We start from the raw sequence: 19,198 nt of genomic DNA, 5'->3' as shown, positions 1-19,198 counted from the left end.
CGGTGAAGTGCCCTGACACTGATAGAAAATGCCTGACCAGAATACCAAAGGCCTCATATATCTGAATAGCTAATGCTGCATAGTTCATGTTTTATCTAAATCCTGAGTTACCTTTATATGTTAGGACTCTTCTATAATAATGCAGAAAGGCCTGCCTAATAAAATATGTGCAGCAATACCACAGTGATTTATTCTTATATTTAAATATGAAAACTTACTGAAATGTAAGGCTTCAAGTTCTTGTAAGAGTATTTTGCCAGTACTCTATTGAATGTGATACTGGATTATATGGTCTGTACTGCTCAATAACAGAAATTCAACTGAGTAAATTTAAAGATCAAATTGCTTTATTGAACGATTCATGAATTGGACAGCATCCCATGTAGCAAATAAATAGAAAGGAGCCCTGCCAAGTTGTGGAAAAGGAGAGGTTTTTAAAGGCAGAAAGGGGGCAGAAAAAGGAAATTACTAGCAAAAAATGCATTGCTTCAGGGAAGGTTGCCCTTCGGAGGAGGATGGAAGGGTTCTGTTGGGCAGATTACTTTCCTAGTGCTGACTGGTTATGATTAGTCCTGAGGGAACTTGAAACTGCAGTTAGGTTAAGTGTTAAGTGTTAGTTTCCTGTCATGGGGCTTAGCACAAGTGACTCCATTTTGAGGCTCTTTTCTCTTTTTTCAACAGTACCATGTGAAGGACTTGGTGCACTGGATTTTGCTTTTATTATTTGTTTCACTCATATTTACATTTCTCCTCTCTTATAGTAATAAACTTTATATTACTATAAAATGCAAAATTAAACTATTTTGAGATATAAGTCTTCCTATCAAGTCACGTTGAGCTCCCGTGGTTCCTCCAGTTGATTCCTATGGACATTTGACAGCATCTTTAGAGACCCGTTTTCCTACTGTATTAAAAAAACATGTAAAAAAATATGCCTATTATTATTCAGTGACATTTATTACAAAGGAGAGAAATCTTTCGTAATATATATTGATTTTATATCCATGAATTTTAGGTCAATTGTTTCATTTTTGGTAATTAACAATACATATTTTTGATCATCATTACAAAGTACTTCTTAGGCTTCTCTCTGTGTGGAACCATGCTGGATTTTTACCTTGCTCATTAGTTGGAAATTGTCCTAGCCAGATGGCAAACACAGTAGGGGCAGGGATGCTACCTTTTCTTTCTTTCTTTATTCCTCATCTTTTAAAATGTTCCCAATCTATGCATATGTTGCCCCTGGCCCAGTTTCCTCTGCCTTTCCTCAGGAATGCCTCCTTCTGTGTTCCCCTCTTCCCTCCATACCAAGTCCAACACAATCTGGTAGATTCAGCCTTTCACAAAACATTCCTTGACCGCTTTTGCCCACCATGATTATTCCTTTTTTTCTGAGTATCCCTTACAACTCCAGAAATTCTTCCTGCTCACTGGCTGTTCATTTATATTTATTCTATTTCAATAGATACATTATAAAATATTTAAGGCAAAGCCTTGAGGCTTTAGTCCTTATGTCTCTCAGCTCTTCAGAGAAGGGACTGCTGGATGAAGGGATTGCAGAGCCCGGTGCTGGGCTCAGGACACCCCTTGTCTGAGATAATTCTTGTGCAGGAATGGCTGTTATGCCTCATGCACGACATTAAAGTCTAATCTGGAGAATCTGAAATCTAGGTCTGAAATATATACATGCAATCAGATGCAAAAGGCATGTAACCACTGACCAAGAATTTAATGACAATCTAGTTTTAAAGGGTAGTATCAATTACAGATCACAACCAGAATAATACATACTGAGAGTTACATTTACCAGCACACACTATTTCATGTAATTCTTAACACAACCCTCTGAGGTAAATAAAGTGAGCCCCATTTTACTAAAGAGGGTCCCATAGAAATAACCTAATCATCCTATAGCCACATAGCCAGTCAGTGACAGATGGGAGTTTGAATCCAGGTATGTTTACATCCCAAACTTATGTGTTTACCCCTCACCCTTATCCCCAGTGTTCCTCACTGATAATACTGAGTTTTCTACTCTTCATAATGAAATAGAGATTCTGTTTTACTGAGATCCATATTCATTGCACAGAATCATTTTTTAAGGGGAAAAATGAATAATAATTCTTATAATGGATATGTGTGATTCTTAAACTATCCTGTTATAAAGGAGTGAACTCAGGGAAACCCCAGCAAGGCAAAGCTACTGCTTTAGGAAACACTCAGTAAAGAACAGTACTATTTTACATATTGTCTATATTATATTTTCCTTCTATATTTCTTGCTTTCAGTCACGTGAAGACTACTTTTCACTAAAGAGATGTAATTAAATCAAATGTAATCTTTGGGTCTTAAAGTGATTGGTGAATTCTGAGAAGAGGGAAAGAGCATCTTATTGAGAAATTAACCTTAATTTTTTTCTTTCCTTGAAGTCTGCTTTAGTTATAAATGTAAAGCACACACAATAAAATGAAGTAGCTACAGTTTTTCAAGAGAAATTACTTTTTAAAATACAATAGTTTGCTTTTTTTTTTTTTTTTTTTAAATGAGAACAAAGAGTCTACCAGGTAGAAGGATTATTAGCTACCCTTGGCTTGGGCCAATCCACTTTGTAAGTGGGATTTAGTCCATGGGAATTGCTTGTGACCCCTGCCATTCCACTGTGTTCATTTAATGGGTGAGTCAGTCAAAACTCAGATGGCCTAAGTAGGAAGTCCAAGGTTATAAGTAAGTGGATGAGCTAGGACTTGAACTCAGGTATTATAAAAATTAAGATTAGAATGTTACACAATCTGGTTTCTGTCTTTCTATGAGAGAAGATTGAAAGTTCATAATCTAAATTAAAATTCATGGGTCATATCTTTTTCTGAATTTAGTAATAATTCATTTTAAAAATAGTATGTTTGATAACGTCTATCATTTTTACCTACCATTTAACTCATTTACATTCAGTATTAAATTTTGCATTAAATTTAAATGTATTACTTTTCAAACCATCTAAGATTTAAAACAAAATATGAAACAAATGTTCGGGGGTAGAGTAAGAGTTCCACAACATAAAAATTAACTTGTTTTTACAAATATATTTAATTTTACACATTTTTCTGGTCACTTGTTTTCTGATGGGGTTAATTAATTATGAGCAATATGTCGATTTTAATATGCTAAAAAGAATTTTTGGGGAATTTTAAAATTTACTTGTGTTTGATAAAGTGTTTTCATAGGTAAAAAGTCTATCTAGTCTCATCACGAAACAAAAGACCTTTGCATCTTTTCAACTAGCCCTGTGAATAAAATGCAGGAACACCTGCTACCTGAAGGCCATTATTGTGTTTTAGAAATACTCCATCTTTGATAAACTGTTGATATTTTAATCAAGATGACTGCATGCTGTAGGGAATTTGAATCTATTTGACTGAAGGCGTTCAGGACTATCCATTATGCCATCGTGATAGAAAACAATATATTCAAGCCAGAAGTGGAGAAAAATAATGTATTTCAGGAGAGCCCTCCTGATTATAGCAACCTAGTTATGCTGCAAGAACGTAATTAAATTAGCTTATTGCTTTATCTTGCTTAGTGATTCAGAGAATTTTAGAGCTGGTGGGGTCCTTTGAAATATGTTTAAACTATTCATTTTGCAGATGAAGGAATTAATATTATGAGGTTGTATTTCTTGTCCCAGCTCATATGTATTTTAAGAAAAAAGTTAAGATGTAAATTCAATTTTTCTGACTTCTAATTCAGAGCTCTTACATACTTCCTGGAAATTCTATCTAAAAATCATATTCAATATGGAAATACAGATTTTGTTCAATAGTTAGTGGAAAATGTCAGATCAACAAAGGAAGGGCCAGATTCCTTTGCCTACTTAGAAGCCTGGAAGTTCTGGTTCTGTTTTACCCTCAACCTAGCAAACAATGAGCATCAGTTGGGTTTAAGAGTCAACTGACAAAAGTGGGCATTCTCCATCCATCCTAACCCACCACTGCCCTGTCCCCGGCACACACACTCACCACAGTCCTAATGTGAGGAGGTTTACAACTAATTGCTAATACTAACATGCCTAAGAGTATGTCAGACAGATTTTTATATTTAGGCATCTTTTGATCTCTTCAGCCTACTGAATATCTGATGCTATTTTAGTCATGTTGTTGGGATTTTATTCATTATTTCAGAGTAAAGGATGTAGAGAATATGGGTAGAGAGGATACATGGAAGCTGGATAGAGAAAATCGATTTTTCAAAGACTCTCATGTGCATTGGGGGCTGTAAATCCATTAAACTAAACTTTAGTACCAGAACTTTATTTGCTTTTCTGGAATTGTTTCAGCACGTTAACAATTCAATCTGCGTAGTTTGGGCGCTACTATATTAGTGACCTTGACCAAATCAAGGGAGAAAAGTTAATCTTTGCATTTCAAGCTATAGCCTTGCAAGAGATCAACACACCCAGAGTTTTATTAATTAGTTGCCACAAGATCACAATGCCATGATTTATGTAAAATAAATGTTCCTTAGAGAACATGGCAATATTTATTCCAGGTTTATTTTTGACTAAGTGAGATTTTTCTAAACTTCTCAATTCTCACTTCTTCCTTTACCTCCTAGTGCTGCCCACTAGGACTCACAGGCAGCCAGTGGAGTCCCTTCTATTAAGATTTCTATTAAGATGCTAACAACTTAGTTAAATTGATCCCAGAGTTTTACTTTTCAAGAGACTCATATGGTCAGCGCTAAAGATTGTTCTCACTACTGTTACTGCTGTTTCACTTCCCTTTCTGTTCCCACTACTGCTCTTGTGACAAGCCTCTAGTTATTAACTGATTTCTTTTTTCTTTTTATTAATTGAAATATAGTTGATTTACAGTGTTATATAAGTTTCAGGTGTACAACAGAGTGATTCAATATTTTTATAGGATATACTCCATTAAAAGCTATTATAAAATATTGGTTATTTTCACTATGCTGTACATTTCATCCATGTATCTCATTTATTTTATGCCTCGTACTTTTTACCTCTTAATCCCTTCTTCTATCTTGCCCCTCTCCCCACCCCTCTCCCCACTGGTAACCACCAGTTTGTTCTCTGTATCTATGAGTCTGTTTCTGTTTTGTTATATTCATTCATTTGTTTTATTTTTCAGATTCCACATATAAGTGAAAACATACAGTATTTGTCTTTCTCTAACTTATTTCACATAGCATAATATTCTCTAGGTCCGTCCATGTTGTTGCAAATGGCAAAATTTCATTTGTGTGTATATGTGTATATACATATATATATACACACACCACATCTTGTTTATCCATTCATCTGTCGATTGACACTTAGGTTACTTCCATATCGTGGCCAATTTCTTTTTTCTATACAATGTGCTAAGTCTTTTTTTACACATAGTAATTCACTTAATCTTCAGAGTAAATCTGTAAGGTAGATATTTTGTCCTAATTTAACAGACCATGAAATTGAGACCCAGGTCCCATAAATAATAAGTGGTATCATCAGGATTAAAGCCAATTCTAACTCCAAAATTCATGCTCTAAACCACTGCATTCAACTTCTGCTGTTAGATTTTAAAACATTCTCATACCCAGGAGGCAAATATATTACTGTTCATCAAAGTTTTCCAGTGGCTCTGAGATCATACAAATTAGAGATTTCCATCTCTGCATATTAATAAATCCACAGGCCTGTCCTCACACATGTTAGAGAGGGGAGGGGATTACTTTGTGTTTAGCAGCTTCTGTAGTTTCATTTGTTTGTTTTTTAACAGCTTGTCAACATCTAGTAATAATAACCGTATTTATCTAAATCACTCTACCTCATATCTAAATAATTCAAAAATTTCAAAGTCATGTTTAGTAGTTACATTTTAATGTTGGTGAAGAAAGAATGAATTGGAAGCAATGTAATTTGATTTTTATAAGAACAAAACTAGCTAGATGGAAGCTCTTAATTTTTATTCAAACACAAAATCTTTAAAACTGTTGCAAACATCTATTTTTTCAGAATCTTCCCCTCTCTCTCTCTTTCTCTTTCTCTTTCTCTCTGCTTTCTAGTATGATCAAACTTGATAACTATTTTTCCCTCTTTGAAAACTGAGACCTCTAAATTAACAGCAGAAATCTTCAAGATCAGGGGTTCTTAATCAATAGTCTGTGTATGTGTTTGTGTGTGTTACAGACTTCTTTGGCAGTCTGATGAACTTCTGAATTACTTCTCAGCATACTGTTATAAATGCATAAAATACTAGAATTACAAAGAAACAAGTTAAATTAATACTAATTATTAAAATATTTTTTTAAATCCAAAATTGTGACTTAGTAAACTTGTGTTAAATGACAAAATCTAGCAGAGGATGAAATAATTGCTACTATTTCAAAGGGTAATAAGCATAAGTGATATTTTTGAGATAATCATGGCACTTTAAAGTGATATTAAAATATTTGTTATTATTATTGGTGAGAAAGTCACAGGTACTATTAATACTTATGATTTGTTGCCTGTATTCACAATTGAAGAAAATACCAAATTTTAGTTGAAGTTAGTAAAAATAAAGATGTATTTCCCTCATCCATGTTCCAACCCTCTTGAAAACCAATATTCTGTGTATAAGGGGTCTTGAGAATTTTTTATTTTGTAAGGGTATCTACCTTATATGTTCAGTGTTTACATTTATAATCAACATACCTTATCTGAGTAGGAACTTTCTGCATGGAAAAGCAACTCCAGTTCCCAATAATTGAAACATAAAGGCATTGAAACATAAACATAAAATGAAGATAACATTCAATCTGAACCAAGTTCAGAGCAGGGTAGTTTTAAATGAGCTTAGGTGCTGCCACAGCAAAGAGCTGTTTCAGCCGCTGGTTATCAGGCTCACAGCCAGGTAGAGTCAGCAACTTGCAAACTGACTGCTGATGGATTAAAATATTGCGAGATTTGTCATCCAGATTCAGGAGTGTCTTTTCAAATGTCATAAGTAGTCACGCTATTGACTTTCTGTGTAATATAAGATCTGGGAGAAGAAAGGGTAGAAAAACAATATTGTAACTTACCTCATTTTTAAATTTAACTTTAATTTTTAAATTAATTTTAAGGTATAATTGGCCAGTAGCTTCACTTGCTTACTCACCTGCCGACAGAAACTTCATAGGTGCGATTGTTGTATATGGACTGCCCTATGTAGGAATCCTGAGGGCAGGTTAATTTCCTTTCAACTTTTGCTTACTTCTCGATAGTATTTGCATCTTAACTGTTTAAAACCAGTTTACCATGGCAAAACATTCCTTTTCATTTTATTTCATTTGGGGGAGTGGAGGCAGTGCATGAAAAATTAAAATAGTCTTCAGCACCTGATAGTAACTCTTTCTGGAACTCATAAGTTCTCGTCAATTAATTTTTAACGCCTGCTCAGTTAATTTTCTTTGGAGTTTGCAACACACGTTTCTACTAAAATTGGTTAGAATTGCTTATCTGTGGGCTGACTGCTGTAACTGAATCACACGCCTGACTCAGAGGCTGCTACAAGGTTGGTGATATGTTTTACCAATTATAGATCACAGAATTGGAGTAGAGAAAAACCCTATGATTCACCCTTGTGTGTATTATCAAAATGAACATGAAAATCCTAATAATGTTGGCAATCTTATCTCTATAAGAGGTGAATAGGTAGCACATTCCTATCTGTAATCTCTGGTGAATTTTAGTTACAACAAATGTTTAAAACCTATTTTTTTTTGATTATATATATATATTTTTTATTTTATTTATTTATGGCTGTGTTGGGTCTTTGTTTCTGTGCGAGGGCTTTCTCTAGTTGTGGCAAGCGGGGGCCGCTCTTCATCGCGGTGCGCGGGCCTCTCACTATCGCGGCCTCTCTTGTTGTGGAGCACAGGCTCCAGACGCGCAAGCTCAGTAATTGTGGCTCACGGGCCTAGTGGCTCCGCAGCATGTGGGATCCTCCCAGACCAGGGCTCGAACCCGTGTCCCCTGCATTGGCAGGCAGACTCTCAACCACTGCGCCACCGGGGAAGCCCCTAAAACCTATTTTTAACAATGAAGAAATATTTAATTTACTTTTTCCAGATTGGTGCATCTCTCCACATCTTCTAAAGAAGTCAGGAATTTTTTCTAATAATCTGTAAATTGTGTCAACAAAGCAGTGTAGCAAATTCTGCTGTGATCCTTCCTCTGTGGATCCCATTATGGGAGAGATGTAAATAAAGAAAAGCTGGGCAGTTTGGATGTACTGTGTACTAACTTAGACTGTTTACTGCTAACTAACAATATTCCTAGTTTAGGACTACGACTTTTCTTTGCAAGCTCAATCCCAACTCTTTTCACCCCTTGCTTCCATTCATGCATTTAAATCAGTCTTCCGTGAACTTCTACTGAATATACATGCCTTGCGCTCATGGAGCTTGTGAGTTTAGAGTGGACTTAACTGTCGGCAAAAAGCAGCAGTGTGGTACTCAGTCTATCAGAAACAGTTGGAGCTCTCCCACCAAAACTGAATGTTCTTTGATATTTAATTACCCTCTTTTGAAGTTGTCCTCTTTCTGAGAAGATGACTTATGACTTGCTGTGCCATATTCCTGGAACAGGAAGCTCTCTGAGGTCCACAGGGTGGGTCCTAAATGAGTGGCATGTGTTCCCATACCACTGAGTCTACATCTCATGACCCCACCACACTGCATCCTGACTGTCTATGTGTAGAGCTCTATTGTCTGATGGCTAGGGAGCTTTCATGGTACAGAGACTCTATCTGCCTTGTTTACTGTCTTATCTGTAGCATGTAGCATAGGGCCTCATGTATAACATATAATAGGTGTTTGAAATGAATGAGTGAACGTACAGGATTTCCATATATAATTAAATGCCAACTATAGAGAACAAACCATCCAATATTCTAGGAATTCAAAAGCTATTAAAATATTTGTGGAATGAAAGTGTTTAGAGGAAATAAGAGAAATTTGAACTGGATCTTGAAAGGAAAGAAGAATTTGGATAAATAGAGGAAAGAAGGGAGAATATTTCAAATGAAAGAATGCATAAAGGTAGAGAAGTCTAAGATGTATTCAGTGGATTCTGAATTTACCAATTATCAGGTAGTGACTAAAGATATAATATTAATGATAATAATAAAGTAAGCATTTATTTGACCCTTTAAAGTTTACAGCATACATTTGTTTATCTGGTACTATGAATTTATTTTTGTTATTTAATACAGTATTGCTTACTTTTACTGTTTTTGTAATTTTCAGTCATTTCTGACTTTTTATTATCTTTAGCTTTAACTTTATAACCATATTTATTGAGTAACTTGTAATACATTTATATTAAATAATGTTCCAAATTATAAATGTAGATTAGCAATTTGTATAAACACTAGTCATAGCGTTAATCAAATTTAAAATAATCCCAAACTGCTTTTTGAACAGCAGAAGAAAATCAATTGAAAAATCAAATTCTTAAAGATTATTTTTAATGAACTTAACTGTAACTTCTGCTTGAATGAGAAAACACATTTCAGCATAGCTGCTAGATATTCATTCAAGCGTTGTTAACATTATTTTCTTTTCAGCAATTGACATGATGGGTTGAATAGCTTTTGTAGATTTAAATTAAAAATATATAAATTCTTCATTTAGTTCTTATAGACCAAGTTATATACAAAATCACTTAGCCTTAAACATAAACAGCATTGACAAAACAGTCAATGGCAGCCAATAGGCCCACAGTGGTTACTTCTCATGATATGACCTTAAGATTGAACAATCAATCAAGAGAAGGTTCTCCAGTCAGAACCATCTATTCACCAGCATTTTGTAGCACTCGTCTTGCACACATTTTATGTAATTTTCCGTGTCACTGCTGCTCATGTGATATTAAAAAAACCCAACAAGATTAATTAAATATTGAAGAATAAGATTTTTCTGGGTAACATTGAACTTTGGAAGGCCACACACCATTATAATATCTAAGATTTTACTCCCCAAGAACTAATTTTTAACCCCATTAAAAAGTGTATGTTGTACCCTCCTACATGCCTGTCTGCAAGTCCCATTTGTGGTGTTCTGGGAACCTTCTTCTTTTGTGAGGGATATCATTCTTCATCATTTGTAAGGGCAAGCTTTCCAACTTTTAACACCATTGCTAAACTTAATTTTTCCCTTAAAATATTTCTCATCAAGTAAATAGTGCCACATGTTATCCATTCACATTTATCTTCTATGCTCTTATCCATGCCTTTTCATTATCCATAACTTTTAAAAATCTATGACTTTTTCTACATTCTTCTGACCCTTGTCACTTTCTACCACTATCTTGAAGGTAGGATACAAGTACAATTTATTTTTGTTTCCTCCATAATAAATAGTTCGTTTTAGGCACATAAAATACTTGTTAGAATAAATAAGACAGATTTCTAATATCTCAATGAACTTAAATATAAACAAGGAGAACAATATGTAAGTATATAATAAAAGGAATTTACAAAATGGAAGATCTGGGGGAAAATTTGGGATGGGACATAAGGATGGAATTATCTATGCAGTCTAGACTGAGTCTTTATTCTTTATAAAACCACTACCTTTGTGGTCCTAATTTAAAACCCTGTGGTTGATGTTATTCTCTCAAGAATGGAAAAATAGAAAGATAAGCATGGACTTCACTGAATTACTGTTCTTTTTATGAATTAGACCATTTATTTATGGATTTACTTTATGGATCAAGAATTTAACATTTTATTTCCTATATCATGTAGTCATATATCACGACTTTAACATGCACATTTCCATGACTGAGTCATTGAAGACTGTTACGGATTACAAATACGGATCAATTTTATTTTCAATTCAAGATGTGCCATTTACTACATCCTACAGATGATCATTGTACATTGCTTTGTCCTCTTTTATGCTAACCTCCGGGTGGCACGAGAGCATACTTCTTCAGTTTTATGAGCTGAGGGATCATTATTCTGAGTGCTAGCAATTGAAGTGACATAGAGACTTGAGGTTAAAGAGAAGGGTGAAATAATATTTTCTGTGAATTTATGGATTTCTTTTCATCAGCATTCATGAACCCTAAGGACTTTTAGCGGTCATATTTTTAATGAGTTAACTTGACTCTTTTTGACTTCACTGGGGGTCATTCAGCAAATAAAATCTCACCAAAGTTAGAGATGCATATGGCTTCTGAATTATGACAGAATGGTGAGGAAATTATTTAATTTAGAGGAGGAGGACTCAATTTTCCAGGGGGGGATATTTAAATTATTTTTGAGAAAAGTTATAAGTTAGGATGAAAATAATAACTTTCTTAGCTTCATTAAAATTGGAGCTAATTTTTCTTTGTAGTCAAAAAACATACAGAAACACACATACAGAAACACATATATATTGAAAAGCAGAAAATAATACTTCAAATGGCACTAAACAAGCTAAGTTTTTGCCAAGCAATTTTTTTCCTTTTGAGGTTTGTTTTTTTTTTTCCTAAAGATGTCTAAACAGAAGATAAATTAAGAAAAAGAAATAGTCAAAGTTAGAGGACATTTTTTTCTTTTTCATTTTCTTTCTACATTTGAGCACAAAATATGATGGGGACATATAGTTGAATTTTTTTTTTTTTTTTTTTTGCAATTTACTTTGTTTACTTAGATGAGGAAAGATTGTGAACAGTTTTATTTTTACAGATATACAGTTAGTAGTGATTTTATAGGGCATTTATGCTTTTTTATTACTACTCTATCCACACAGCAATAAACATCATTTGCAAAAACTCATACAATATTTCAAACAGATACCTCAGTACTTGAAAAATATTTTTATACTTTATAAAATGATTAAAGGCACACTGTTGATCTGGAGCTCCAGATAATTTTTTTCCAGATAATGTATCTGTAGCTAAGATGTGGTATTTTCTATTTCACATTAGAAGTTTCTGAGATATCCTGCTTTCTTGAAAATCTCCCATTTTTTTCCTCCAAACTTTCTAGCCCCAAACATAAAGGATTTTTCTGAGTAGCTTAGATACTATTAAATTTCTAAGAAAATTTTATAAATGCAGGCATAGCTGGACAGTGACCTAGAGCTGAATAAATGGCAGTGCATGGTTTTGAATGACTGATGGATGACTGTAGATTCACTTTGTTTTCCTAGATCTCTGGGGGGAAGTGATAGCTCCATATTATATTTTTGCACACACATAATGTGTATTAACTTTTTTTAAGTCAGCACTTTTGAAAAGTTCTGTTAAATTTAAAAACTTCAAAGTGAATCACTAAGATCAGAATCATTATACAAGGCACAGTACTCAATTCATCCATTTGTACCTTCTCATATATGATAATTGCTTTGAAAATACATGAAATCCTATACACAGAGAAGAGAAAGAAACTTACTAATGTTTTCCTTGTAATGGCCTATGAATATATCCATGTGAATAAAAAGTCTATGTATATATTCATGAAAATAATTAGCCTTTTATTCAGTAGGAATTTCATAATGACAACAAAAAAATCAATCTTGCAAAAGGTTAATTTTTGAGAATAGTTGAGGCTGGAAATGAGGCATTGGTAATCTTTTGCATGTATTGACATTACTTTAATTTTCTTAATATTTCTGAATTTGGTAAGAATACTTAAAACATCTTCCTTGGGACTTCCTTGGTGGTCCAGTGGTTAGGACTTCACCTTCCAAAGCAAGGGTTGCGGGTTTGATCCCTGGTTGGGGAGCTAAGATCCCACATGCCTCGTGGCCAAAAAACCAAAAGATATAAAAACAGAAGTAATACTGTAATAAATTCAATAAAGACTTTAAAAATGGTCCACATCAAAAGAATCTTTAAAAAAAAACTTCCTTGCTATATCTGAAGAAGGAAGTAAGAACTACAAGTAGAATGTAGAAGGAGCTGCATGAACAAAATCATTACTTTTATGGAAATTTATTTTCATAAGAAGGGCCATCTCCCCTTTTCTCTCCCCTTTGAAAGGTAACCATTATCTAATATTTTTGAGATTATTTTTATACCCCCCAGTGAATTGCTTACCAGCAAGCTGCTTCTCAGCATGGTGTACTTTTACCTGAAACTCTCAACAATGTTTTCAGCCATTGATTATTCTGTTCTAGTTTCTGTCTGGAACTCTGAGACCCCTGACTTGATGCTCTGCTACAATTACCTTGCTGTTTTCACTAAACATAGAAAACCACATTCCCCTTTGATCTTATCCATTCATTCAAAACAAAACCACCAACACAAGACTTAGGTGTATGTCATAGATTTTACGGAAGGCTTGGATCTAATGAGTATTTTGGAAAGTAAGAAGGGAAACAAAATTAGTTCTCAGTCTTACTCCTTTGCTTCAGTTTTGACCTTCCTTTGAGCCTTTCAAGGAATCACATGATCTGTCCTTCCAATGCATAGATAGACGCCAGTTTCAGGTAACACCACTCCTAAACATAGCAGTTGTTCTTGACTTTGGATGCATTTTTTCTCCTTTTTGCCAGAGTGATCAAAAGACACCACAACTTATATCAGCTCTTCTCCCAAGGTGTGAGGTATTTAACTGACAGAATTTCACAGTGGGCTTCAGGATATGTCAGAAGATTACTGGACATGTAGCCAGAGAGAGAGACATAGATTTGAATCCCAGATGTGCCGCTTATTACTCATGACCTTGGGTAAATCACTTAGCATCTATGAGCCACCATATATATATATATATATATATATATATATATATATATGTGTGTGTGTGTGTGTGTGTGTGTGTGTGTATGTGTATAAAATGATGGTCATAATATGAGCTAAAGCAGTTTTAGGATCATCAAACCCAAATAATGATAGGTGAGAGTGTGCTTTGGAAACTAAAAAGCATTTAACAAGTTTTAGGTCATTTTTTTCTATTAATTCCTAATGAAAAGTGAGCTTAGGAAAGGGAGAAAAAGTAAAATTTCGAGTATTTATTTTTGTTCTTTTGTCAAAAATAAACTGTATGAATATATGTATCATCCAAAAATGTGTTCTGTGACTTGTCTAAACAGGAGTTTTCATATTATTTCCATTTAAGTGTCCTTCTCCTTGATGCCAGAATTCATTATCTGTGTTTATTTTCACACATTGTCTGTTTGGATGCATAGAACTTTGTGCCTGTGTTCACTGATAGCTGAGCCATGATGAGATTCCATCAGGCGTTAAGCTTAGAGCACAGGCTGTTATTGTTTGCTTCCCGTAACCTGGCTAAGGATGTCTGTCATTTAGGAGATAATGTTTAGAAGAGCAGAATATTGTCATGAGGTGGGTTATTCATGACAAATACATACCTAGGTAAAACTAAGATATTTATTTTTAAAGTAAAGGAAGGGCATTGAGATATGCCAACATAGTCCATTAAAAAAACATTATTCCCCATCTCCCACATGACAAATGTTCAAATAATCACCATATCTCACACATAGAAGTGTGTTAACATGATGTAGTGCCATAGACAACTCATTCAGTAGCTCTGTACGGAGAAAAAATCCAATGCCCACACTTTGTTATCAGAGTACCAGTTCTCCAATAAAGCACTGAATGTGAGGAGGATAATCTAATGATTAATACGATTTTAGATTTTTTTTTTTTAGTTTTCTATGTATAACCCTTGTGTCCACCTTCTTTCTCCAAATACAAGTACAACTTTTCTTCCTATTTTAAATGAGGTGGGATCTCTCTTAGCTGATGAAGGCTAACTCCTTTACCTCTGGTCTTGATTGTACCCCCATCCATTCTAAAACCTGGCTGGACATAAGCCTGGATTAAGTCTCAAGATTTAAGATCCAGAATCTGTACTTTAAACCAACTTACACTATTTCCTCTATAAATAAATAAAGAATTCCTGCAGATTGCTAAAGCATAGCCAAATGGGCAAAAGACATAAATAGGTATTCCACCTAAGAGGAGGTACAAACGGCCACTAAACATATGAAGAGATGCTCCCCCACTGTAGTAATCAGGATAATGCAAATCGAAACACAAGCAACTATTATTTGTATGCAATTTCTGAGCAAAAATTTAAAAGGCAATACCGAGTGTTGCCAAGAAAGTAGAACAAGCAATGAAATGTTTTGTATGTTCTCGGTAGGAGTGTAAATTGGTATAACAATTTTGGAAAATAACTGCAATAGTAAGTAAAATTGAGATGGCATATATCCCATTACCCAGCTCTGTTTCTTGTTTGTGTATTCTCTAGAGAAATAATTGCTTGTGTGTCCAAGAGTCATGAAAAAAATTCAAAGCAGAGAGTTTATAAAAGCTTTAAGCTAGGACTGACCCAAATGTCAGTCAATAGAAGAATGACTGAATATGACTATTCCCATAGCACAAAAGGAAAAGCAAATATCAAACTTACATGCTCTTCCTTCAGCACGTTCTGGTTCCCATCTTTGCTCCTTCACTTCAGTTTTGACCCTCCTTTGAGTCTTTTCAAGGAATCACACATATTCTATCCTCCTAATGCATATATAGACTCCATCAAATAACGTGTGGTATGTTCAAACAGTGAAGATCATACATTAGTGAAATACATTAACGAACAAAATAAACAATTTAATTAGATAACGGGCAAAAGACATGAAGAGACATTTCACTAAAGAGACTATAATAGGTGACAAAAAAATTATGAAAGGGTTTTCAACATTATTAGCTATTAGGGAAATACAAGTTAAATCCACAATGAAATATCACTACATACCTATCAGAATAGTTAAAACAAAAATAAATAAATAAATGTCAACACCAAAGGCTAAGAAGGATGTAGAGATACTGGGTCACTCATATGTTCCTGAGGAGACTACAAAATGGTACAGCCACTCTGGAAAACAGTTTGGCAGTTTCTTAAACAAATTTAAAAAAAAATAAACATTCAGCTACCATATGATCTAGTCATTAAACTCCCAGGTGTTCCTTCCTGAGAAAGGAAGACTTATGTTCACACAAAAACTTGTACACAAATGTTTATAGCAGCATTATTTGTCATAGCCAAAAACTAGAAATAACCCACATGTCCTTCAGTGGGTGAGTGGATAAATGAACTATGGTACATCCATGGATACTGACTCAGTGATAAAAGAATGTATTATTGATATATGCAAGAACCTGGATCTATCTCCAGAGAATTATGCTGAGTGAAAGAAGATAATCCCCAAAGTTTGTAGACTATATGAGTCCATTTATATAACATTTTTAAGATGATGAATTTATTAAAAAATGAACAGATTCATACTTGCTAAGAGTTAAGGAAGGGATAGAGGTGGGAGAGACGTGGGTGCAGCTACAAGAGGACAGTGAGGGATAGGAATGATCCTTGTGGTGACAGAATGTTGTGTACCAATGTCAGCATCCTGGTGATGATACTGTACTAGAGTTTTACAAGATGTTTTCACTGGGGGAACTGAGCAAAGGGTATCTCTGTATTATTTATTAAAACTGTATGTGAATCTACAATTATCTCAGAGTAAGAAGTTTAATTTAAAATAATCGTTAAATGTTAGATTCAAATCCAAATGGTGATTTTGTTTCATTTTATATACAGCTAAACTTTCTCTGCAATTTATACAATGTGAAAGTATTTCCATCTTCTTAATCATGACATTATATTTAGCTCTGTGGAATCTGTAGGTCATTATATTACCACAAATGGACACTAATAATCTTAGTTTATGGTGTTCCAGATTTTGGTTAATTGGTAGCTTGCTCTATGTCTGTTATAAGCCATGTTCTGAAATTAATACACAGATAATATTTGTGGCTACTTACAGGTCAATTTTACTCTTATTTTAGCAATCCTTATTTTCAAATGTATTATTTTCATACACTTTGCTTTTCATATTGCCTATATTATCCCATGTTGGGTTTTAGATTTTAGCTGATAGTATGGTAAATGTTTCTTTTTAATTAATTAGTTTTTTTTTATTGAAGTACAGTTGATTAACAATGTTGTGTTAGTTTCAGGTGTACAGCAAAGTGATTCAGCTACATATATGTATGCATATATATATTCTTTTTCAGATTCTCTTCCCATATAGGTTATTACAGGATATTGAGTATAGTTCCCTGTGCTATATAGTAGGTCTTTGTTGATTATCTATTTTATATATAGTAGAGTGTATGTGTTACTTCCATGTTCCTAATTTATCCCCCCCCACCACATTTTCCCTTTGGTAACCACAAATTTGTTTTCTATGTCTGTGAGTCTGCTTCTGTTTTGTAAATAAGTTCATTTGTATCATTTTTTTTTTTTAGATCCCACATATAAGTGATATCATATGATATTTGTCTTTCTCTGACTTCACTTAGTATGGTAATCTCTAGGTCCATCCATGTTGCTGCAAATGGCATTATTTCATTTGGTTTTTTTTTATGACTGAGTAATATTCCATCGTGTGTATGTATTACATCTTCTTTATCCATTCATCCGTTGATGGACACTTAGGTAGCTTCCATGTCTTGGCTATTGTAAATAGTGCTGCAGTGAACATTAAGGTGCATTTATCTTTTCAAATTATGGTTTTCTCTGGATATATGCCCAGGAGTGGGATTGCAGGATCATATGATAGTTCTATTTTTAGTTTTTTAAGGAACCTCCATACTGTTTTCCACAGTGGCTGCACCAATTTACATTCCCACCAACAGTGTAGGAGGGTTCATTTTTCTCCACACCCTCTCCAGCATTTATTATTTGTAGACTTTTTGATGATGGTCATTCTGACTGTTATGAGATGATACCTCATTGTAGTTTTGATTTTCATTTCTCTAAAAAATTAGTAATGTTGGGTAAATAGTTTTTGATACTTTGTACCCAAGTTTAGTTTAGATTTTTTTTACCTCATTTCAAATCACTCTAAATGAACCTTGAAGCAGTCCTTGTGAATGTCAAGTCTAGGAAACAGACACTCTTCTCACTACTTTAAAATTTGAGGTGAAATAATTTGCATTTGGGATGAAGCTGTAGTCAGGCATTTCAGATCAAAAGAATTGCATAGTACAAGCCTGGCTCTTGACCTCTGGAAATCTAAATTAAATCTCTCAGCTAAGTGTGAACATTGTACACTTCAGGAAATAACCTTGCTGGTAAAAGCAAGGAGAGTGGAAATAGAAGTTAGTGAACTGTCTTCCCTCCCTCTACCTCCCCTTCCTTCCTTCCTTCCTTCCAGTGTTTAGTGAGGACCTGTTTTAAACCAGCCATAGTTGGGAATAAATGTTACATGATAGCAGCAAATTGATCATTAATTTATTATTCTAAGAATTCCATTTAGCTTGTGGGATAGCTCAGAGGTTACAGACTTGAACACCCACTCTATCAAAAATTGAACTTTGGTAAAAGAACATTAAAGAAAGAACCTTCTTGGTGTCAATGTTTCCTAGCAACATAGTCTCTCTTGATGTTATTTGACCATAAAGGTTTTTTTCCAGGTTAGTTTCATTAACTGTCTCTCAACTGGAAGTTTTTGGTAAATGTGCTACAATTTGATTTTCAGGAAAGTATTGTCAATGAGTACATGATTTAGTATGGTATGATGGTGGACAGTTTTTGGGTTGAAAAGAAGTTGAATATTGGGTCACCCTCTTAGGCAACAGTGAGTGGAAGAAGGATGTTTTTAAAGTATGCTGTAGCAATTGTCTATCATGATGTATGGACCAGCCCTGAATGTATCAAATTCAGGGTTATAGGGAGATATTGTTTAGACTCCATCATCTCACCCTTTTCAGCTAAGATATGAAGATCATAATTTAAAATATTTAGGTTTGTGAATAGATATAGCTAATTCTGAAAACTGGTAGCTGCAGCAGCTGCTAGCATTTACCTAGGGTTCTCTAATACCAGTATTATCCAAACACCACCTAACAGGTAATAGGCATAAATGTGTGCTTAATGGAGCAATGAATGGTAGCTATTCTTATTCTCTTCCTATTAACTAAGCACCCTTTTAACTAAATGCATTATCTCATTTATTCTTTACACTAACTCAGTGAAAAGGGTGTTACTGTAATACTCTTCTTAAGATGGGATAACTACATTACAGGGTACGCATTAACTTGCTAAATTGAGGAAGTGGTTGAGCTGGAGTGTACATCTAGACAGTCCAGCTTGAGGACTCAAGCTCTTAACCATCACATAAGGCTGTCTCTCAGTTTGTAGGATGTAGAGATTTA

General features: G+C 34.3%; 1 protein-coding gene across 1 annotated transcript in view; it reads left to right on the top strand.

The window, feature by feature from the left end:
- MALRD1 (MAM and LDL receptor class A domain containing 1) overlaps positions 1 to 19,198 on the top strand; it is a 607,787-nt gene that overhangs the window by 347,687 nt on the left and 240,902 nt on the right. The gene's annotated exons all lie outside the window — the stretch shown is intronic.

This window comes from Eubalaena glacialis, chromosome 2 (genome assembly GCF_028564815.1).
Source record: "Eubalaena glacialis isolate mEubGla1 chromosome 2, mEubGla1.1.hap2.+ XY, whole genome shotgun sequence".
Classification (NCBI taxonomy): domain Eukaryota; kingdom Metazoa; phylum Chordata; class Mammalia; order Artiodactyla; family Balaenidae; genus Eubalaena; species Eubalaena glacialis.
Note: the sequence above shows the minus strand (reverse complement) of the source record. Positions and strands in the feature narration are given on the sequence as shown.